General features: G+C 41.9%; 1 protein-coding gene across 1 annotated transcript in view; it reads left to right on the forward strand.

Annotated features, from left to right (window-relative positions):
• The first annotated feature begins 447 nt into the window (after nucleotides 1-447).
• cdk17 (cyclin dependent kinase 17) overlaps nucleotides 448-23965 on the forward strand; it is a 48559-nt gene continuing 25041 nt past the window's right edge. The window contains exon 1 of the mRNA XM_030720027.1: nucleotides 448-748. The gene's annotated coding sequence lies outside the window, so the exon portion shown is untranslated. The remainder of the gene's footprint in view (nucleotides 749-23965) is intronic.

The raw sequence follows: 23965 nt of genomic DNA on the forward strand, positions 1-23965 counted from the left end.
TTAATCAACTTAATTAAAGATTGACAGGGACAAAGGGCAGACTGTCGCATTTTCAAGTTAATAGGAAACAACAATGTTGCAATAATGCGGCTAATGAGTTACAAGTGAAAAGGAAAGGTCCCGCATTTTTTTTAGAGCATTTCCCAGCTTTGTCAAAGTATATTATGGAATTTAACTTGTGGTTATACCTACCGTTTTGAAACAAGGAAGCAAACAAACAAAAAAGCGCTCAGAAAGTACATATGCATGCACAGGCTATCGTATATGTGCACGTGTCTATCTGGATCTCTTTTATATTTATGGTCTATGGAAGTTGTAGGATTTTATATGGCACGCTTTCCAGTAGCTGACAACCACCACAATGATTTTTATTTTGAAAAAATTTAATCGAAAACAACTAACAACAGGCTTTTGTTTTGAAACGTCACCGGAAGTGCCATAATTGTAATCTCGCTTACATGCTTGCACCCCTCCCGTCTCCGCACTCGACATCTTCCTCCAGCCTCTTTAAACTGCGTCCGCCGCCGAACAGACGACGTTTTCGGTGTTCAGTCTCCGTGTGTTCCCCCACATCTCTCTGCGCGTTTCTGAGGATATTTCTTTCTCTGGCGGAGCGTCTGGAGCCCAAAGCGTCCGCAGACGGAGCTGTGTTTCAGGCTACTTCAGTGGGCGGGTAAAGCGGAGGAGGGCATCCGGGCCTGGCAGCTCCGGAGGGTCGGCTTGAAACGAAGGAATTCACCATTTTCAGGTAAATTCGCTCAAATGTCACTTTCAGGTAACACTTGATGAACAACGGGGGATGATAGGCTTCGTCCGGCAGCGAAAGACTAACTCTGAATAGTGGCGAGTGGAAATGGCAAAGCAGAGGAAACGGCAGCTGGAGAATAGTACAGCCAGACTCTTGCTGTAATTCATATTTTACAGTTACCCTGCGCTTCAACCAGTACACTTAAACGTGTTGTTTTCGCGCCTCAAACGTTGTTCATGCGTAAAATCTCTTATTTGTACACAACGTAGCATCGACAGCCAGACTTTTACCACCGACAGGAAACCTAATGCAGATTTAAAACTGAAATAATGCAGGAATGTCATTGAAAAGTCTCCAGAATGACCGTAACACCCACAGTGAAAACAGTATTTTTGCAGGCATGGTTTCACACATCCTCATAACACATTAATTTTTACCTCAAAGCTGCTCACAACAGACTGGAGCTACACAACGATGCTTTCCTTTACATTGTGCTGCTCCCGAGCCATCATAAGGCGCTACATTTCTGCTAATTTGAAAGCATTGTGGAGCAAGTTGGAATGCAGCAACAGTGTGAAACTTGAGTTAAATCCCTACTTTGAAGAAAACTGTGATTATTCCTGTCAGTAATTTGAATACTGTTGAGACATGTAGCTGGAAGTAGGAGATAACAAGCACGTCCTTGAAAGTAAGCATTAGGGACTGATTATGTTTAAGCAGCCACAAGCTCAAGTGTATCTGAATCTAATGCACTGGGAATGCTGCTGTTACCCTGAGAAGAGGGAGATGTTAGATGCACTGTTGGCCCAGTATTAGGTCACAAAATCAGAGTTTGGCTACAAGATTACAGGTTAAAAAAAAAAAAAAGTGATAATATATCAGGATATCTATGTTTTTTCTGTCCAAATTAGTCTCTAATTTTATAAAAGCATGCAAAACAGACAGTTGCACAATTAAATTTCCAGTGTACTTCATCTGTACTTCATTCACATGATATCAGTATATTACAGTTATCACCATTTAACAGTATTAGAGATACAACTACATAAAATCTTGCCATTTGATTATAAATTTTTTTTTAAAGTGTTCAACTGATCTAGATCTATAATATTGAACCCATCTTTGCAGTGAAGTGTCTGCGATGCTTTTAGGCCTGTCCTGTTTGACCCGGATTTGATTCCACTGTCCTTCATCTGGAACAACTGGCCGCTCAATTATGTGTTTGTGCGTGTCTGCTTGTGTGCATATTGACCCACATTCAGATCTGGGCTGCTGGCTGTGGGAGTGATACACCCCCAAGAGGACAACATAATTACCCCGACATCTCTCTCCCTCTGTATAGCAGCGCTCGTATTGATCCGTGTCTGCATTATGTCGTGATCGGGGGGGATGTGAGATGTGTGCGTGCACACTCGGTGTTTCTCACTTTTGCTCCTGGGACCGACACATTACAGTATACGTTCTAATGACTTGTCTTCGAGAAGAACGTGGGAGGTGTCAGTGGTTTCAGTTTGAGAAATGAAAGTGTCTTGTGATGGAATCACAGCAGGTGTCAGCAACTAGTTTGGAACTTCCTGTCAGGGCAAGTGAGTGAGCAGGGATCAGAGTACTGTTTTTTGGTGGGGAACCAGGTATGAGAGTCTCTGAAAAAAATATTTTTTACTTCTCAAGGGCGACAGTGGCCCATTATTTTAATTCTTAATTGATTATAATATGGAAAAAAGACATAATGTGACTTTGGAGGGGTTTTCCTCAAGTCTAAGAAAGAAATCCTGATTAAGTAATCAGGGGATATCCAGTCTTAGACTTAGAGGAAAAACTGAGAGGACAGAAAAAGGCATGCAATAGTGAGTTCATCACATTGTATTGCTGCTGGAATATATATGAGCAATAGAAAACCTTATGTAGTGGGCTCAGAGTGTACCATAATCTGTCATGAAAAGGAGCATCGACCCAAGTGTTGTATACCATCATACATTTCTTTTAGGAGAAATCTAAGAAGCATGAAAGCAACACATCTCAGCATTAATATGCAGCGCCATATTTTTATTCTTGGACTCTGCTGGGGTAACTTTGCATGATGCAAAGTTCAAAGCAATCATTTTTTGTCTGTGCAAAGAAAATAATGCTTTTTACCCGTGTCAAAGTACAAATGCGTAAAGTAAAAATAAATGGCATACTTTGAGTAGGTTGCCATTAACAGGAACCTATTATGCTCATTTGCAACTCCATCCATCCATTTGCTTCCACTGATCCAATTCAGGGTCACGGGGACTGGAGCCTATGCTGTCATTGGGCAGGAGGCAGGGTACACCGTGGACAGGTTACAGTCTGTTGCAGGCAGTCAACCACTCACATTTACACCTACGGGCAATCTAGAATCACCAGTTAACATAACCCCACTAACTGCATGTCTTTGGACTGTGGGAGAACATGCAAACTCCACACACAGAAAGGCCCCGGCCAGATGGCGGATTTAAACCCAGGACCTTCTTGCTGTGAGGCAACAGCGCTAACCACTGCCCCACCATACTGCCCAACTCTATATTTGTAACTCTGTTTTATTCTTAGATTCTATTTTAGTAGTTTTCAGTGATTCACAGTTCAAAACAATCCTTATGTGTTCGATTCTGGGCCTTTGTGCAGCCCCTCAGTCCATCCTGTGTGAAACAACAAGCTTTTATTTTCAGTTCTGTCCTCCATCTTTCTTCTGAGCCTGTGTGCCTGAGGTGATACAGGGATGAGTTCAAAAATATGAAAGTCTGAAACACAGCAGTTGGAGCAGTCTGAAGCCTGAGTTTGTTGCTTACAGGGATTAATTATAGATACACTGAACTTTAATATTTTAAACTAATGTAATCTCTAATCTGAGCAGCAACTGCTGGAAGAGTAGATACATAACAGAACAGTAGAGCTACTTTAACTTCCACAAAGTATTTGGTCAAATACGTTATATTCTATCATGTTTTAACTGCTACTGCACTGATGTAGTTGACAAATGACACGAGTATCATCTGAAAAGTGTTTTTTATTTCATTTTACTTTTTAGCTCTTCCACACAGAACTCTTAAGTATTTAGTAGGGAGAAGTGAATTAGTGAATGGTCTGATAATGATGGTGGCAACATCCCATCATGCTTTGCAGCAGAACAGACTGCACTTCCAAAACACTGTTGCTATTGACAACCAGTCGAGGAGCTTTCTCTCGCCCTCCTTCTACCTCTTGTTTATATAACTCCAACTTGTGCCATATTTTCCAATCAGATAGGTGTTTCTGTGTTTCCAAACCTCTTTGTGCACTCTTTTGAGAATGTTTCCTCCTTCGTGTTGGAGCATTTGAATAAGTTTGAATGAATGTAGTATTTTAAAATATGATTTTTATGTTTGTGTGCGTCGGTTTGTGTTTGTTTTTCCTTGTGTATTTCCATCCATGTTCTGTGCATGTGGTGTATTTATTAGCCCAATAAGCTCTTTCTCTCCTTCACCTCCAGCACTTTATCAGGCTCGTTGTGCAGAATGTAGCAAAAACTAAGAGAAGTAGCTCACAGCCACAGGGGATGAAAGGGAAACTGCTGCTGTGCTGCTACAGGGTGGACATTGTGTAGGTGAAGTAGTAATTTCTGGGTTCTTTGGGGGTCTGACTAAATTGTAGGGCTTTCAAGTGAATACAGTTAGTGTGGGCTGGGTGCAGCACAACCACATACACCTACACTCAGTTTGTAGCTACATGAACGCACACATACGCACACAGACAGATGAGAAAGTTATGTGAGCCATGCAAGGAATGTGAATTGGGAGTTGATTATCTCTCTCTCTGCTACACACACACACACACAGACAGCTTCTTTCAAGCTTCAAAAAGTGAAAAATTTAGGTCATATCATCGAGTGCTCCTGTCAGCTTACTGCTGTGCGTGTGTGTGCTGTCATCTTGTATGAATGTGTTTGGGTGTTAGAGTGGATGTTTGGTCTTGTGGGATGGCTGTGTGTTGGCATTAAAGAGAATGAGCAGGTGTGTTATCTCCTATTGTGCTGAAATAACAATTTTCACACATTGTCTCTTCATATGAACAAATTAATTCTTCTATTATTTCTGTATTCTCTAACATAATGACGGCCTGTTCAGTTTTCCTCTGTGGAAGTCTTTTAATTACACTTTTCTATGTGCGACTGCTTGTGTACGTAGAGTTGAGTTTGGCGAGTTGGCTCATAATCTGGAGATTAAGCATTGTTAGAGCTGGAGCGTGCAGGGATTACCCACACACTCGTGCAGAGGTCACACATTTAAAATAAACAGGCGTGCAGCTCGTTCATTATGTCACTTTCCTTCAAGAGGAGAGCACTCATTGTAAACTCAAGTGGTGTCGTTTGACAGCAAAAATGCTGAAATATTCATCATACACAGACAGGTGAGGGCCTGAACGCAGCGAGCAACTCCAGGATGCTGCTTTCTTAGTTTCTTTTTCCTGACAGAATGGATGGATTTTCTGTTTCTAAAATGACAGCATGAAGGAAACATGTTTTTAAGTAATTGTGCTATTAAGCTTTGCCTTAAACCTTGACTTGTTTTTAAAAAAAAAACACCTGAATTGGCTGAATGAAGGAGTGCAGAATAGATTTTAATGGCCTAGTGTTGCCTTATTATTCTAATCCAAAGTCCACAGCTGAGATGGCACTTTATTTACTGAAAAGATGCACATAAACGGTAGCAGGCAGGCAGTCACTAAGGAATAAAGTAAACTTGGAAGCTAAAAAATTTCTTCAGTTTTAATAAAAGTCTCTTAGATCGTTCATCATTCATTTCTTTGAACATTCAACTGGTATAACATTTATGTAACAGATAAATGTTGAACGCTGCCATCGTTAAATGTCATTTTATTCGCTGAAAGGCCGACAGCAGCCAGCAAGGCCGAGAGCGTCAGTGCCGATGTTCGGTTTGTTGCAGCCCTACAGAAATAGTATCCATTCAAAAACAGGATCAGTTATATCTTCAAAGGTTTTACTCTATTATGGATATTTTGTAGTGTTACGCTCAGCACTTCTGCACCTTAGCATGTTCAGGTAGCATTAACTTTACAGATTGCTGTGCAGGGCTGGACAATTAACCATATTTGAATTTTAATAACAATTTTGACTTTCAAAGATTATAAAAGGATGAAGCGATCTTTTGCATTTGTCTTTTTTCACTGAAACTAACTCGTTTAGTTCAGCTCAAGCCAAGATGACGAAGAGAAGACATCAGTCAGCAAGATGGTAAATGGACTTGTTCTTATATAGCGTTTTTCTGCTCTTACTGAGCGCGCAAAGCGCTTATACAACACGTTTGCATTCGCCCATTCATACAAGGACTTTAAGAACTATGTGGAGATTTTCTAGAGATGAAACTGTAGAAAGATTAGTATCTCTCTACAGAGTTATCATTGTTTTCCAATTGCTCAAGATCTCTTTCCCAGTCAGCGTTTAGTGGTGCATGAAAAAATTAAAAATTCAATCCAAGGAACTCCATCTATTTTTCTAAGTGCTTGTCTAGTACAGGGTCAGGATCCCACCTGTCATAGGATCCTGTTACACCCTTAGATATGTTGACCAAAATAAACAAGGTTAGGATTTCTGCTGTAATCGAGCTGCCTCATTGCCATGTCACAGCCACAAATCCCAGAGCACTGAATTCAGGTGATGATCCATCCATCCATCCATCCATCCATTCGCTTCCGCTTATCCTGGTCAGGGTCGCGGGGGGGCTGGAGCCTATCCCAGCTGTCATAGGGCGAGAGGCAGGGTACACCCTGAACAGGTCGCCAGCCTGTCACAGGGCCAACACAGAGAGACGAACAACCTTTCACACTCACATTCACACCTATGGGCAATCTAGAATAGCCAATTAACCTAACCCCAGTAAGTGCATGTCTTTGGAATGTGGGAGGAAACCGGAGTACCCGGAGGAAACCCACGCAAGCACGGGGAGAACATGCAAACTCCACACAGAGAGAGGGAGAGGCCTGGGCCAAGGTGGAATCGAACCCAGGCCTTCCAGATGGTATTCTATCTGTGAGGCAACAGCGCTAACCACTGCACCACCGTGCTGCCCCAGGTGATGATCCAAAATGGCTAAAAGATGAAGGAATGGGATTCAAACCACTTCTCACCATCTCCCAGCTGCTCTCTGTTGATATGAAGCAGCTTATAGCTCAGTAGCCCTTGGCGAGTGATTAATAAAGCAGATTGATTTTTTGGCTCTAATTTGAAACCTAAGACAATTAGTTGTTGAGCTCTGTCGAGTTGAAATTGGATTTTAAAATACAGCGTTGTGTTAGTAGATGTTATGTGCCCAGAGATAAGTGGCACAGTGTTGATGCCAGTTAGTCAGCTGGAGTTGATATTCTGTTGTTTAGTACATCGTGTCCTACACAACTCTCAGTCTGCCTGCTTCTCTCAATTTTTCCAACATGTCACATAATCCCAACAGTTGACATTATTTACTGTCAGTGACTATTTTCCTTCTTGAGTATCAAACCTGTGAGCTCTAGAAATTCAGGACTGTATAACTTTGTTCCCTTTGCCCACTTTTGAACCTTCTGCCGTCTTTAACTTTAAATTCCACTCTCTGTATAAAAGTGAGTTTCCTTTTTAATCTTCAGCAGGAATCTCTAATTATCCCACTTTCTTCCCGTTGGGTTAATCATTGCCTCTCAGACAGGCGTTATCTGCAATCAATGCCAGCAAAGTGCACTGAAAGTTCACAGGAAGCAGACATAAAATTGGACTGTAGTTGCTCATGAAGAGTAGAGCAAAAATGATCAGGCCTTGATGCTTTTTAATTTAGCCACTTTTATCGATTTCTCTGTGAATTGTTGCTGAAAGGACCGGAGTTTTTCCGTATTCCTCTTTCTCTTTCTGGAGCCGTTCTCTGCATTAGCATGAGCAAGTGCCTCCTTCATCTTTATTTGAGAGGTCAGAGCTCAGTGGTTAGGGATGTGTGCGCACACGCTGATAATCTTGTGTAATCATAGTAAAGAAACACTCCACGATAAATAGTGATCGGTGCTGTGGCTGGACAGACTTAGTGAAACACTGACAACAGATGGACATACGACATGGCCTGACTTTCTTTGTTTTAACTGGCCTGATGAAACCTACAATCCCAATCTGAGATAACAGATACCACTCTCCGTGATCAGGCTGCGTGTGGGCTCAGTGAAAGGGGGTGTTTTAATGCGTCATTAGAAGCTTCTCTGTACAAAATGGGCCATCTGTAAAATAACTACTGAAATGTGGCACTTAAGGGCAATTCTAATCTGACACCCTGACACTGAAAACTGGTTTTAGGCTCAACATACCCATTGATCTTGCTTCGTAGTGCACCCCTTAGGTCTCAGGGAAGTGCACCACAGCTGGGAGCACATGGCATTAAGGGCACAAGATAAAATCAGCAGTCATCCACTGTGAATGCTGCAGAGTTGCAGTGAGGCAAGAAATAGAAAATTTGTTCCGTGTTTCTTGATTGCTGGGAGCAGGGAAAGAAAACGAGAAGTAGCAGGTCTTTGGTCTTCAATGTAATGTGTTAGAGTTGAAGCCATGCAGCGTCATTGTCTGAACACAGAGGCAGTTATACAGAGGGATGGCAGAATAAAAGAAAAGCCTACAGTGAGTGGATCTCACAAATCAGTGCGTGTCCAGATCTAATCGGTGGTATCTTTAGAATCTTTAGTCTTCGGGAATTACTGTACATATATTTATTTCCTTACATCTGTAGGTACAGTAAATACAAAGCTCCCTCCTGCAGCCATTTAGGCGAGTTTATATATCGTTGGTAACAGACAGAAGCAGCTATATAGAGGTTTGCAGCAAGGCACAATAACATCCTTTGACTTTATAACAGTCTTAGTGTGAAACCACAGTGCTGTTTTTCCAGTTTTTATGTGTTAACTTTTGGCAGTGTTTAACACTGTATTTGCCATACAGACTAGCGAAAGACTTCACTCTGCTCATGTTTCTCAACATTTTGTGCTGTGGGTATTAAAAAGCACACACACACACAAATGATTTATTTTATTTTGTAGTTTTGAACTCTAGTAACCTCTGCCAAGCTTGGGGCATCGCAGCAACAGAATTTGATGAAATATTTTAGCCTGCAGATGTTCGGTAACAGTCAAAAGTTTGGACACACTGGTACTGTATGTTGTAATAAATTAATGGAAAATTTAGCATCTCTGGCTCAGCCTGGGACATCCCACCTGCCTTGACAGGAAAGAGCCTGAGGTGATGGTAATTTCTCTAAGCAACACGCACACAAAACAGGGCACCTCAGGCAGTGAACACCTGTTCCTAACGGCCTTGGGTGATGAAGGTGGATCCAGAAACTGTGTGTAGGGGAGAGGTGGGGCATGAGGGGCAAAAAAAGATGCATGATGGAAAGCCATAAACCAGAGGAGGAGGAGGAGAAGAGGAGATGATAGAGGGAAGAAGGGTAAGACAACCTCAAAGCAGTCCGCAGTAAAGCAGTGCTTTTGTTTTCTGTTGTTAGGCGTGGGCAACTAGCTGCTGTTGCATTTATGCAACTATGAAATTAATTTTAAAGCTGCAGTCTTGTCATTTTAATGCGGCTTTTCAGATTAAAAGCTTTGAAATGAAATGTGCCCACATTTGGCTTAATAAGCTGCATGCAGAAGTCTTATTTTAATTCTGTGGGACATGCTGAAAATGTCTAACATTTCTTTGCACTATATACAAACCATTGGATTGACATTATTTATAGCAAAATTTTAGCACGTAGAATTATTTTTTGTTGCACAATATATAATAAAGTTTTTATATGATGAAACATTTTAAGGCAAAGGTTGAAACACTGCTCTTTCTTTAAGCTTTTCTATTTTAGTGCTCTCTCACTCATTGGGAATTGTGTGTGTCTGTGTGTGTAAGAGTGTGATCTTATCCTCGCATAGTTCCCTGTCTCCTCTCTGCTGGAATGTGCCATCTTCAGTCGTGTGTTTGGATTCACCAACCAAACATCCAGACAGGAAAATACACATTCTTGCATGTTGACTTCATCCAGCTCTGTGCGTGTGTGCGTGCATGCTGTTTAGACCGGAAACTTCTTGTTAACCCCGGTTAATCTGGTGAACGCTGAGACAGATGAGCATTATGTAACAGTAGGGCAGAGAAGAAGGAAGTGTTGATTTCACAAACTCACTGTTCTGTTGTGTAGTGTAAGGTGTCAGCAGCAGCTCATAGTGGCTGGAGGAGCAAAATTTTAAAAAGGGGTTAACAGGCAGTTAGGGGGGGAAAAGAAAAAACCCACTATCTTAAAATCTAGATTAATACACATAATAACAGTCGCAACATGAAGAATAGTGTAGTTCTCCCTGATGATTTTTGTTGTCTTAAAAAGATCAGAGCAGATTGCCCATCTCAACGTTACATCAATGCATATGCTTCAGTGAGCTTAAATTGACTGTTTATGTTATGCTCTCTAGCAAACCATAGAAAATCCATCTAGTTTGACACATGAGTGAATTTTAAAGCGGTAGTGGGCTTTGGTTTGGAGCACAGTGTGTAGTTCTGCAACACAGTCAGTGTTGGCCAGTCACTTATTTATACAGATAGATGCAACAATGAGGTAAACGGGGGTCACATAAACATCATTCATAGGAAATAAAACTACCAGTCACAGTGCTACATAAGAACATCATTCACTACACAAACAAAACAGAGCTTGAATATGAATGGAAGAGGACACAGAAAGCAGCAGAACTTAGTGAAATGGCACCAGCTGCCTGTTTGGGTTATTATCAACACAGGAGCAACCTGGAAAACCAGTTAACAGCTAAATCAGCTCCTGCTGCATTAAAGATTGGTAGAAGTTGTGTAATATCAGTGTAAAAAATGTGGCTTTCTAGTCACTAAAGTTGGAAGTCCTTAAATGTTTGTAGATTTATTTAGTTATTTGGATCCACAGGAGGATTTTCCATGAAAATACAGATTGCATTTGCGGTGGTAGTGGGACCACAGGGCAGTTTGCATCAGACCTCATTTTTGTTTATTACCTAAAGCAGTGCCTCCCAGACTTTCTGAAGCCTGCAGTAATCTTTGGAAGGTGCCAGCAGCAGCAATGGTAGTGACACAGCATAAGTCAAATGTAAGGACAGAAGTAACCTAGGCAGTGTTTACTCTTGAAATTTTAAGTAAAAGTATAAAATAACTGCTTAATACTTTAATGATAACTAAAGTATCTTACCTTGTAACACGTCAGGAGCTTCACAATATTGTCACATTAAAAAACTGAAAACCTGGATGATACCTGGCTGTTGTGTCTTGCATCAAGCTTTTCAGTCAGCTGCTTAAAGCCCCGCTTTTCCACTATGTAACCGCATCAGTAATTTCGATCCACCGTTTGCACTTTCTGCTAGCAACTCCTCGACCATGGCCTGTTTGTACTCGACGGGATGTTTTTTGCCTCACGTGGAGTTTCAAGTTTGTTTCCACCTTTTTTAGTGGGAACAGTTTTGTTGAATATTTTGCAAAGTACTGTGCTTTGTTGGATGTTGTTGAAATAAGTACTAAATAGTCATCAGAGGCCATCAGGTGGCATGGAAGTGTTTGGAACACCTGAATTCAGTGATTGGGATGAGTGAGTGAATGTTGTATTAAAGTGGACTAAAACCAACTGGAAATTGACTGCAGTGCTCTTCTCTCAGACCGGGAAAAACTCTTTAGTACAGGAACGCTGAGCTGAGTGATAAATCTGTGCGTTCATTACTATAATGAACCCCTTTTATAGTATATCTGGTACTTTCATTCCTTTTATATGAAAATTAATTAGTAAAAATTGATTAATCCAGTTTAAAAAATAAAAAATAAAATTGCTACTCTGGAAAATGTGGTCCATTTGAAGCCATTCTGTGCTCTGCCTACGTCAGTGTGTGTGTGTTGTACTGTATACAGTTACTGCACCAGAGCAGTCTACGTGCTGCTCATGGCTCTGCTTCCTACCAAGAGTGTGAGTGGACTGATTACAGTACCGGTGTGAGCAACTGATAAGAGGATCATCTATCCTGCACGCGATCTTCGCTTTGTAATGGGAAAACGGATAAAGTGTATTGCCTTTGGCGTGACCTCAAGCTCACCCGCCTCCCTACGCAGGCATACGGACACATGCGATGTGTTTTTCTTTTGACGCTCACCCTCCTCTTTTTTTTTTTTTTTTTTTTTTTTTTTTTTTTTTTTAGCCTGTCATGTCTGGTAGATCTTGCAAGCAGAACTGTGATCTGAATGCGTTGTTGTGCCAAACATATTTGCTATTTCAAGATGAGCTCTATAGGTTCTCAATAGGCTCTTCTTGTTGTTGTTTTAACCCTTTATTTTATTTATCTGAGTTATTTTTCCACATACTATGTAACAGCCAGAGCTGACAGGCTGAAGAAGAGGAAAATAAAGAGAAGAAAAAGGGAGAGAGAAAGGGAGCAAAAAAAAAAAGGGGAAAGAGCACAAGTCTATTAATCAGATACTTCATCACTTTAACATATAAAAAAAAATACTATCAATACTTGCAAAAATAAATTTGTGTGTGAAAAACAAAACTAACAAAGCATGTTACGCACACCAACAATTTTGTTGAGTTGTGATTGAGTGGGCGTTTGTGTCTGTGTCATGTTTGTGTCTGTGTCATGGAACGTACTTACCAATGAGGGCAAAACGCTGCAGCTCCACCCATCAGAAGCCAGAGGCAGGTACGGAAAGCCCCCAGAACCCCAGGCCACCAGCAGCCCACCAAGGGCCAGGAAGACCCCCGGCCACTCAGTCCAAAGACAACCGCACACCTACCCCAGCAGACGGGAGAGGGTGGTCTCAGACGGAGCCCCCCCAGTCGAGGAGCGAGGGCTCCAGGGAACCCAAGGCGATGAGAAGCCAGCCCCCCCCCAGCGGCCAGCCCCCTGCACTGGCCGGCGGCAGGGCTCCCGGGCCCACGGCACCCAAGGACCGCCCGACCCTCCACAGAGCCCCCCCCCACGCCGAAGAAGCCAACGCAGCCCCGCACCGCACCCCCAAGGGGGGCAGGCCAGTACCCACGCCAGAACACCCAGCCCCACCCAGGAACCCCGAGGCACCCCCATCCCAGGGGGGTAGGGGGGAGGAGGCAACCAGCAAGGAGCGGCCAGGAGGCAAGGCACAAGGCCCAGACCCAGGTCCAGCCATACATACAAACACACCCAGACACCCGTGTACACATTTATACACAGATACTCATACATGCCCATACATACTTACCCACACACAGATATGCCATACATACACATTCACTCACCCACCCATACTCACGGAGACGGTGACAAATACACAAAGACACACATTCATCCATAGCTACCCACCCTCTGAAGGCGGGGCAAGTGGAAACCACCCCAGGGCCAACAGCGACCCCAGGACGCCACCAGCCCGGTCCCCAAGGAACCACCCGACCCCTACCCCGGGCGAGACGCAAGAAATCGGGGTGTAAGATGACCCATCCACCCCTCCTCCTCCCCAACGTGTAGGTCTATGTGTTAATGTTTGTGAGTGAATGAGGTGTATAGGGTGCAGTTAAAATTGAGGGGACAGTTATGCCACAAGCGCCAACTGTTGGTCGTCAGCGCTTGCCCACACTGCCCCCCCAAAACCCTCCATGTCTAAAGTGCAAATAAAATTTGGAGACAGACAGTGACGAGGATCCGAGTGGGGCCACCTCAGCGGCCCATCTCATCAACCTCTGAGTAACATGCCTGCCCCAAAGGTCCTATGTGTATCAGGGTGTAAGTGTGTATGTGTTGTGAGTTATAATGACTAAAGTGCAATTAAAACGGAGAGGCAAGTGGTGGTGCAGCTCTCCACGTGGCCTCTCCATCCTACATCTGTGAGTGATGTGTATTCTGTGTGTGTGTGTGTGTGTGTTTGTGTATGGGGAGGGGGAGGGGGGGGGGGCATATGACCAGGAAAAATCCTGGAAGAAGAGAGCCAGCTGGCCGCTGGCTCAATAGGCACCCCGACCTCCCACACCCCAGCACAGGGCAGGGGGAGGTGAGCCCGGGGCCGCGGTGACAGCATCCCGGAGCACTGCAGCACCCGAGGTTGGCGCCCTCGCCCCCACCGCAGAGGGCGGCCCGCTCCTCCTAGATGCCCATTCACTCAACAATAGACACAAACAGGCGACAGGACATACTGGCCTGGGCATGGAAATGCAGTGCCCAGTCCCCCCCAACCACCCCACCGCGGCCCCATCCCCCACCCCACCCCCCTGCAATGCAGGCACCCCAGGGCCCCAAACGCGTAGACCGGACATCCCGACGTCAGGCCACCCCACCCCCCCCGGCGGCGCGGCGGGGACAGCAGAGGCCCCCCCCGCGCCAGGGGGGGCCCACCGGGAGCCGGCGCGGCCCCAGTGCCGGGGCCCCAGACCCCAGCCCCCAAGCCATACAGGGAAGACCAGCCAACCGACCGAGGGCCGGCACCACCCCCCCAAGCACCCCGCCCACACCCCAGGACCGAAGGCAGCACCATCCAAGCCCCCACCACCATCAACCAGGACAGGCACACAGACATCACCAGAAGGTCGCCCCAGGACCCCAGCCCCAGGAGGCTACCAGCTACCCAGGCCCCCGGAGTCCCCCCCCACCCCCCCACAAAGCACATCAGGAGCAGAGCCCGCAGCCCACCACCCCCACTAAGTAATGGAGCTGAGCAGTGGGAACCAAAGAGAGTCAAATTCCTCCAATTTGTTTTTAGAAGAAGCAGACATTCTCTCTAAACTAACATGATCTACTAATAAATTTCTGTACTGAGTAATACATAGTTTATTTTTTGTCTTCCAGTTCATGAGGATCATCTTCTTAGCGATGCACAAGGCAGTAAGAACTATGTGTGATATATTTAACTCCATAATTAATTCACTGACATCACCTAAGATGCATAGTCTGGGGGAAGTTGGGATATGACAGCTAAACCATGTGGATAGATCTTCACAAATCCTCTGCCAAAATCTCTCACCCTCCTCTTGTTGCAAACAGATGACACTGGAGTGTCTGGGCGTGCAGTCAAACCGTGAGCGTGCATGTGTGTGTGTGTGTCTGCCTGTCAGCTGAGTTCCCTGTATGTTTTGTGGCCTGTGGGCTTTGTGTTTGTGTTTGTCATGTGGCAAAAAGAGCTACAGGGTAATGGCGCACTATGTGCTGTGTTAACATATGTTTGTTTGTGTGTGTGTATTCAGCTGAGAGATCTGCAGCTCTTTTTTTTTTTTTTTTACCTAAAAATAACGTCCTGCCTCCAAGCGCGCCCTTCCTCTCCATCTTTATCTTCATTCCTCCCATCTCGCCCATTATGCCTCAAGATCTGTTCTTCTTTGTCCACTCCTTGTTTTTTCACTCTGCTTTCACGATCATGTATTTGTTTAGGTCATTGTTTAGATCATTTTATTTGAGCTGTTTTACTGTTCTTGTGTAAAAAAGGAAAGTATTTTTTGTTTCTGACATTCATTCTTTATGTAAATCTGACACACGTAAGGTAGTAACTATTGTCCAGGTCTTCCTCAAGGATGTCCTATTCCAGATATATATATAATTTAAAGACATAAATAAAATCCCTCCTGGTTTGGGTCCGCCCCAGTTGGAATCCTGAAGTCATCCTAATGTCAAACCTTCTGAAACATTTGGGGTTTTTTTTCTTTTTTTCTTTTTTCTTCTGTGTGAAAAAGCAGCAGCAGAGTTTCAACTCCTCACGCTGTCTGGAGGGTTAGCACTGAGGCATGAGGTTCTAATCTACAGTCAGTGTGCTACCTACAGTTCAAAGCAGTAGGTAAGACCCCAAGGAGACAGGAGAATAGCAAGCAGCAAAACAGATTAGAGCCACCTAAAAGAATCAATATTGGTTTTAGTGTATGCTATATTGAGAACATTTTCATCTCTTTACCTGCAGTCAGACAGCTCTTTCCAACAAAGAAGTAAAGCTCTAAAGCTCCAGACCCAAAACACAGTACTGCTGCCTCTGTTGGTTAGTTTGTGCTATTACGTGGCTTTGTTTGTGTTTTTTTTTTTTAATGAGTTACCATATTTTCCGGAGTATAAGTCGCACTTTTTTTCCATAGTTTGGCTGGGGGTGCGACCTATACTCCGGAGCGACGTATATGTGACATTTATAACACATGAACCAAAATACTCCAGCCACTTGACATCTCCGTGAACTGCAGCTTTAAGGCAGTCTTGCGTAACCTGTGGGCGCAGTGGATGATGGATGGAGAGCACAGCTTAACGGCAACTGGGAGAATGCGCCACCCAACTTTCCTGGAAGTCATTGGATGGATCAAGAAAACATGGGCTTCAGTGACAAACCATCCTGTTGGGATTCAGAAAGGCTGGAATAATTGGAACTGCAGCTGACGACGAGTCTGACTAACGCGACACAGAAGAGGAAGCGGCGCTTCATCTACGGAGTGTACGGAATTGTTTAGAAGTGACACAGAGGATGAAGAATTCAATGGATTGATGGTTTGGTTAACTTGTTAGTATGTTCTTTATGCTATGGTTATCTGAATAACTTAATGTTACGTTAACATACCGAACACGTGTTCGTTGTGCGTCATGTAGCTGAATGTGTTACGTTAGCATAACGTAGGCGTAACCGTGTTTGTCCTGTTCTTTAATCCATTATTATTTTAAATTGCCATTCAAGATGGAATTTCTGCTCTGGGTCTCGGATTCTATCACCCCCCCCCCCCCCCCCCCCCAAAAAAAAAAGTGCGACTTATAGTCCAGTGCGACCTATATATGTTTTTTCTTCTTTATTATGCATTTTTTGGCTGGTGCGACCTATACTCCGGAGCGACGTATAGTCCGAAAAATACGGTAGTCTGGATCCAAACTACAGTAATTAATTTAGCTGACAACTTCAAACTTCAAAGTTATTCTTCATTGTTGCACCAGAGCTGCGTCTCCCACATTACTGCAGAAAAACAAAGATGAGGTTCAGGGAAAGTGGGATCCTGTCTGTGCAGGTCGAGAGGGCAGTGAAACTAGAGAAAACTTTATTTATTGCACCATCTAACTGTGTTGATATGAATAATAATTTCTAATTCTGCATCGAGAGACTGTATTTGTATATTTTTTTAAAAAAGAGTCCTAATTAAAGCAGATTACTGCCTTTGGCACTTTTTGTTCACTCTGTTGGTAAGTTGGTCTCGCACTTCAACTGAAATATCTCAGTAATGATTGGCTGGATTGGGCTTGTCATGAAATTTGATACATTTTTTCTCTTTCTCCCCAACATCATGTTATTGTTTTTGCCATTACTTTGTGACATTCCCATCACCTTTAGATGCACTTCTAAGTTGTTACTAGCACATGTTCACATTACTGTGCTAAATTGTACACAGCATCTTCTATTAACATATTAATTTTGCTACTGAGAACCTGTAAAAATGCTGACATTTAACTTGGAGCACTTCACACTGTGTGCAGTCTTTCAGAGGTGGAAGCGAAGCATACCTGTAGACTTAGTCCTATGTCACATTTGATGTAAATGAAAGCACTTTCAGACACAATGCACAGTACACAGTGTACAGTGTGACTCATTTAATCACATGGCAGAGGCGATTTTCTGTTTTTTATGCTAGTTTCTTTCAGTTACTCAGCAGTGTTGTGATGGCGCATCAAAGTTAGCGATGCAAATGACCATGTGGGTGATTCTGGTGTCAACTAGAAAAACTTCATAACCTCAGTCTCACTTCTCTTTCTCACTCGTTCCTGTTTTCCTCCTACATCACTTTATCACCCAAAGGCGTGCTTTCACTCATGGTCGTTGGCTATTTCCCATTCATATTAAAGTTGCAGGCTTTTGTGCACTTGCAGACACACATACAGGGTTATTTCAGCTCAGCCCTCTGGGTCAGTCATGCTGAAGCTCCTTTTTCAGTTTTCTGACAAACAAAACAAAGGGTCTTTCAGTGAAAAGCGCCCACTGTGCTGGTCAGCAGCACTGATGCTCTGTTTGTGAGCCTATAAGAACACACACAAACACATACTTGTGACTGTACTCAGTAGGCTTTAGCTGAAATGGGTGCTTGAAGGCGGATGACATTGCTAATAGTTTTGCAGTGACACTGTGCTTGCAGGTCAGAATTCTTTAGCTTGAACTTATTTTTTTCTTTTGGTACTTAAAAGCCTCCAAAACAAAGAGCTGCAGATTTCATGGTGGTTTTAGTGAGATGTAGGGATTCATCCACCCTGTAGGCTTTAGGGATGGGACACCCTTTCATGGGTGTTTGAAGTCTTTTTACTGGTGTACGTCATGTAAGACAGACAGCGGTACTTTGATTGTAATGTATCCACGGGTTTCTTTTTTTTTTTTTTTTTTTTTTTTTTTACAACTTTATTGAACAATAGCAACGATACAGTTATAAACACGAACTTACATATATTATACAGCAACTTACAATTAAAACAAGAAAGAAAAGTAAAATAAAACATAGAAGAAGTAAAATAAAACATAAATAAAATAAAGAATAAATAGAATAAGTGGACACAAGAGGGTTTTCAGATAAAAACATTAAGTGTATTACAGATAGATATTGTCTTGAGAGCCTTTTTGTTTTGTATTTGGGATAAGGACGTAATATATTTTTCAAACTCAGATTCAAAAATGAAGAATTTAGGTTTTTGATTTGAAAACTTGCATTTATGTATGTAAAATTTAGCAGCAAATAAAATGAGATTTATGAGAAAGAAGGCATCAGTGTTTTTACTACTGAAATATCCAAAAATAATATTGTGATAAAATAAACAAATATTTTGATAAATATTCTTATTAGCAAATGTGTTAACATCTTTCCAAAATTTATAAGTGAATTCACAAGACCAAAATAAGTGGGAGACGGTTTCAGGGTGTAACTCACAAAATGAACAATTTACATCTATGTCTTGATTAAACTTGTTTAAAAACACTTTCACTGGGTAAAACCTGTGGAGCAGTTTAAAGGAAACTTCTTTGGTTTTGTTTGTTAAAAGAAACTTTTGTGGTAGAGACCAAACTTTTTCCCAGTCAACATCAGGGAAAAATTTATTCCAATAGAAGGTCGCAGAGGGGGAGGAGACCAGAGTTGCCTGAAACAGTGATCTGATTTTAGAGTTGGAGCCTTTATAAGAGGAAAAACAGATTTTGCCCAAGGGGAGCTGGGTTGGGTCTAGATTTGACAGTATGAGGGGTGGAGAGAGAGTGTTGGATTTAAATAGCATACGAAGACCAGAAGGTATTGCATCAAATACTATAGCATATTCTTTTGGACTGATGGGAATCTTGTACCTTCCAAGGAATTCGGAGTAACTGTATAATGAACCATTCTTGTTAAAGAGCTGACTGAGAAGTAGAATATCATTGTTAAACCATGTACTGTAAAATAATGACTTGTTTTTATAAAAAATATTGGAATTGTTCCAAATGTAACATCTTTGCTGAGAAAAATTGTTTATAGAGCAGAGCCCACGCCAATAAAGCCTGTTGATGGAAGTCAGACAGTTTGATTGGGATCTTTTGGATGTTTTAATTGCATAGAACAAATTTCAGACCACCCAGCTGTGAGAAGATGTGATGAGAAATGAAGTTCCAGATGGAAGTGGGATTTTTGAGGTATTGTTTTATCCAATTTATCTTGAAGGTGTTGTTGAGAGAGCTGAAATATATGAAATTTAATCCACCTTTTCCGTATGAATTTAACACTACAGATTTCCGAACATAATGAGTTTTATTTCTCCATAAAAAACTATAGAGCATTTTGTCAACAGATTTGCAGATGGAGCTATTAACGTGTAAAGATTGAGCGGCATAGGTGAGTCGAGACATGCCTTCCGCTTTGGTGATTAGAACTCGACCTTTTAATGACAAATCTCGTTGTAACCACTGATTAAAGACCTTCTGAGCTTTTTCAATGAGAGGAGGAAAGTTTAGGTTGGATCTGGATTTTCCGTTTTTGGTAATATGGATACCGAGGTATGTCACAGAGGTTCTTACAGGGATATTTAAAATAGAGGCTGAAGGGCAATTATTGATTGGCAGCAGTTCACATTTGTTAAGATTAAGGAAGAGACCTGAAGCTTTGGAGAAGGATTGAATAGTGGTGATTGCAACAGGTATTTGAGCAGATTCTTTTAGAAATAAGGCGGTGTCATCTGCCAGTTGACTGATGAAAATATTTTTACTTGCAACATTAATACCTTTAATGTGACTATTTTTAATGTGTAAATTGAGGAGTTGAGCTGCCAGTAAAAAGAGGTGACCAGAGAGAGGACACCCTTGGCGGACCCCTCGATTTAATGCAAACCTGGGGGAGGTACCGCTGCTTAATTTAATGGAGCTGTTTCCATTGGTGTATAGGGATTGAACCGCTTTGCAAAAGAATTGGCCGAAACCAAACATATTGAGTGTTGACATTATGAAATTATGTTCTAAGGAATCAAAGGCTTTATAAAAGTCTAAGAAAAGAATAAAACTATCATCATGAACAAGCTCAGAGTAGTCTAGTAAATCTAGGACCAGCCTTACATTATTAGAGATATGTCTGTTTCTCATAAAGTCAGATTGACTCTCATCAATGACAGAGTCCAGTACAGATTTCAGTCTATTAGCTAATATTAAAGCAAAGATTTTATAATCATTGTTCAAAAGTGTGATTGGGCGCCAATTGTCTAAGAAGAGTGTGTCTTTTTTGGGTTTAGGAATAAGTGTAATTAAGCCTTGACTTAAGGTTGGGGGTAAGGAGCCTCGGTTAATGCTTTCAACAATCATTTCTTTTACAAATGGGGCAAGTTTATCAGAAAACTGCTTACAGAATTCAGCAGTAAAACCATCAGTTCCAGGTGACTTATTGATTTTAAGTTGGTTAATAGCATTAATGACTTCAGTTATTGAAATAGGGGCGTCGCAAGAAGTATTGTGAGCTTCGGAGATTTGATTTACAGTGGGAAGAGATTCGAAAAAGGTGCAGGCATCCTTAAGGGAGTAAAGATCACTGTAGAAACTAGCACAAAAATCAGCAATTTTTTTTGGGTCTTCAGTGACTGAACCATCGATACTTAATCGTATAGAATTGTGTTTTGATTGCTGTTTCTCTAATCTGAAGAAATATGCAGTGTTCTGCTCACCTTCCTCAAGCCATTTACGACGAGATCTAATAAATGCACCTTCCGCTTTCTGTTTGTATATTTCATCCAATCCACGGGTTTCTGGAAGAGCACACGTAGGCTGCCATGACAGACTGCTACTTCCGCTGTTCGGTTTTATACTTCCGGTTACCCAAAGTTACAGCCAGAGTTAATGACAAAATTCCGTTACTTTGTGCTGTAACAGGCGGCTTTATTAGTTGGAACATGAGCTCGGATTCAACTTGTGCTGTTGTTGGTTGTCACTACATCAGTCTGTACATTTTTTCAAATGATTTTATTCTGTAAATTTGTTCTTTTTCCCCCAAATTAAACTACCCAGTTGCACATCCTATTACTGTATTTTCTCCTTATGTTTTAAGTTTTCCTTTAATGTACAGCCTCTTATTTTTTTACGTTATTTTATTTATAGCGTGACACTACAGTATACAGCCTACACAAAGCTTAAACAATGCCTGCCTTCATGTAAACACGTAGCAGTTAGCAAGATGACAGCTGCGTGTCTCCCCGATCACAGCTTTCGGCCAGTCCAGTGTTTGTTTCAGTGATCTGAACACTCTGATATCCAGATCAGTGATATACCTTCCACAGAATAGCTGCAGCATCACTACATGATTTCCCGCGATACAAGTACAGCTGACTGTCTCCACCGCTCCACTTTCCCTTAGCATGACCCATGCTAAGCGCTTAGCTTGGCCCATGCGCTGGCTCGGCTCTACAGAAAAGAACGTTGCCCTGTTTGTTAAGCATTACTTTATTGATTTTATTGCTTTGAAGGTAATCTGGTGCTCTTATAATTACGCGATTTCCCCGCCATCAACACCTTCGGGAAAAAAAAGGTAACTGATAATGTCGATGTAGCTGACTTTGGGCCATAATTTCATGTCATTTACACAAGTGATGGGTGAGGCACTGTTACCTCGCTGCTTTTTAAAACATCCTTGCAATGTCTCCACCTCCGATGTGGTACCATTTAGGCCAGGTAAAAGAAACTATGAATTATGGGTAGTGGCGCGAAGTCAGGAATACTGTGGATAGCAACATGAGGGGAAACTCCCCGGTGTCTTTGTGTGCCCTGCTGTGATCTGCAGATATGAGTGATGTAAGCAGGCCCGGGGCAGACCAGACCAGACACTCAGCTCGTATCCTGAAATTCTAAACGAAGAAAACTGAAAAGTCAGCACCTGTGTGAGGTTGGGTTTCGCCTGTAAGCTTTGTTTTAGCTTGATGGTAATTTTTCATCTAAACTGGTCTGAGTATTGTGTTTGTCACCATCTCCTGCAAAAAGCTGTGACTTCCATGCTGTGTAGGCAGCGAGCAGCCTGCAAATGTGGGAGAAATGGAGCAGCGAGCCAGATAGATGTCACCCGTCAATTGAATTATTACACAATTTGCAAATAAAGGAAATCTTGTGAAACAGACGCAGTATTAGATAATATTGAAGGTGCGGTGAATGTGTGATCAGTCAGACAGTCTCAGATGTTGACAGCGTGAGGATGATTCTAGATTTTTTTTTTTTTCCCACTTTCATCAGCATCTCTGGCTTTTTAAACCGAAGATACAAGACACTGTTTTGCATTTATAAGACTAAAGAAATGTTCTAAAATGCTTCTGTACTGTATTTTCTAGCAAATGTCACCCACTGTCAGCACAGCAGCTTTGTGGTGCCTTGGCTCTGCCTGCTTTTTGGCAAAGGCTTCAATCCTTTTTTCTGTGGAAATGCAAGAAACGGTTCTAAATTATGCACCAGCATTGACACTGCAGTAGTGGAGGTAAAAGAGGAGTATTTGTATTTGTTGAGGAGCATTTTAAGATGCATATTGACCTTAGTTTTTGGGTCACAGTTTAATATGCTTTTGGTAAAAGGGAAGAAAAAAAACTATTTTTAAAAACTGGAAATATTCAGAAGCTTTTAATTGGCTATAATTATTATTGTAAATGCTAAAGTCCATATAGAAGAAAATTAAACAGAATAATTTATAATTAACCACCCAGCCAAAGTTTAATGATTAATATGGTCTCCAAACAAAAAAAAACAAAAAAAAAACAGCCATAGCCTCTGTTCTCAAAAGCCCCAAATGGATGGTTCTGAGCAGTGGATTAAATATGAATAACTTGTTTACTGGCTGGTTTCTCTGATGCTGAATAGCAAGTGCGGGAATGTTTAATCATTTACTTTAGTCACCGTACGCATTCCTAATTTTGAACACAAGCATTTGTTTGGGGAAAGAAAAAAGATGGATGATACATCTGAATGTTTGGTGTTCTAAGGGGAGATTTTGCTGTTTTGCTTACGTCAAATCAATGCAAATTTCTTTTTTTTTTTTATTATCACTTCTGTGTCCAGGTAAAAGTCTCACTGAGACTTTCTGTTTTGTAAGAATGCCCTGGTCAAGAGCCAGTTTGTCACAGAAACCCAAAAGCACACAGTGACTCAATAATTCTTGAGGGATGAACCACAAATAAAACTTAATCATTGATAAGCAGATCTGTTTGATACGTGAGATCACTTTCCCTTCGGGCCCTGTTCTGTCCTGGCTCCTTCGTGTCCGCTCTCCAAAAAAGTAACTGATGATTTTATCTATTTCAAAGCAGTTGTGATTCTCATATGAGAAGCTCTATTTTGAGCAAGGGGTTTAACAATGTTAACTGTTGTTTTTCCTTTTGAGAAGACAGCAGAGTCAGTGACTATTTAACCTTCTCTTCAACTCTCCCTCTGTTCATTGTTCCTGCTCTGATTCTGTCACGTCTGTAAACATTTATAGAACTGAGAGAAGTATTAAGGGATCGCTTGTTTTTGACACAAGCTGATAAGAATAGCATTTGATGGTGTTTGTACATCAGCTCATGTGCACAGACTTAAAAACTGGACACTTTCCCCTTATACGTGAGTATGTTTGTTTTCCCTTTTTAATTAGGATTTTAATTCAGCTGAAACAAAGGACTCTTAAAACGATAGCTTTGAGAACACTGCTTCACTTTGGGGAAATGCAGTCAGTGTCTTCATGAATTGGGGAACAAACATTAATAACAGGAACAGCGACATCACTA

Source organism: Archocentrus centrarchus, chromosome 23 (assembly GCF_007364275.1).
Source record: "Archocentrus centrarchus isolate MPI-CPG fArcCen1 chromosome 23, fArcCen1, whole genome shotgun sequence".
In the NCBI taxonomy this organism is placed as follows: Eukaryota; Metazoa; Chordata; class Actinopteri; order Cichliformes; family Cichlidae; genus Archocentrus; species Archocentrus centrarchus.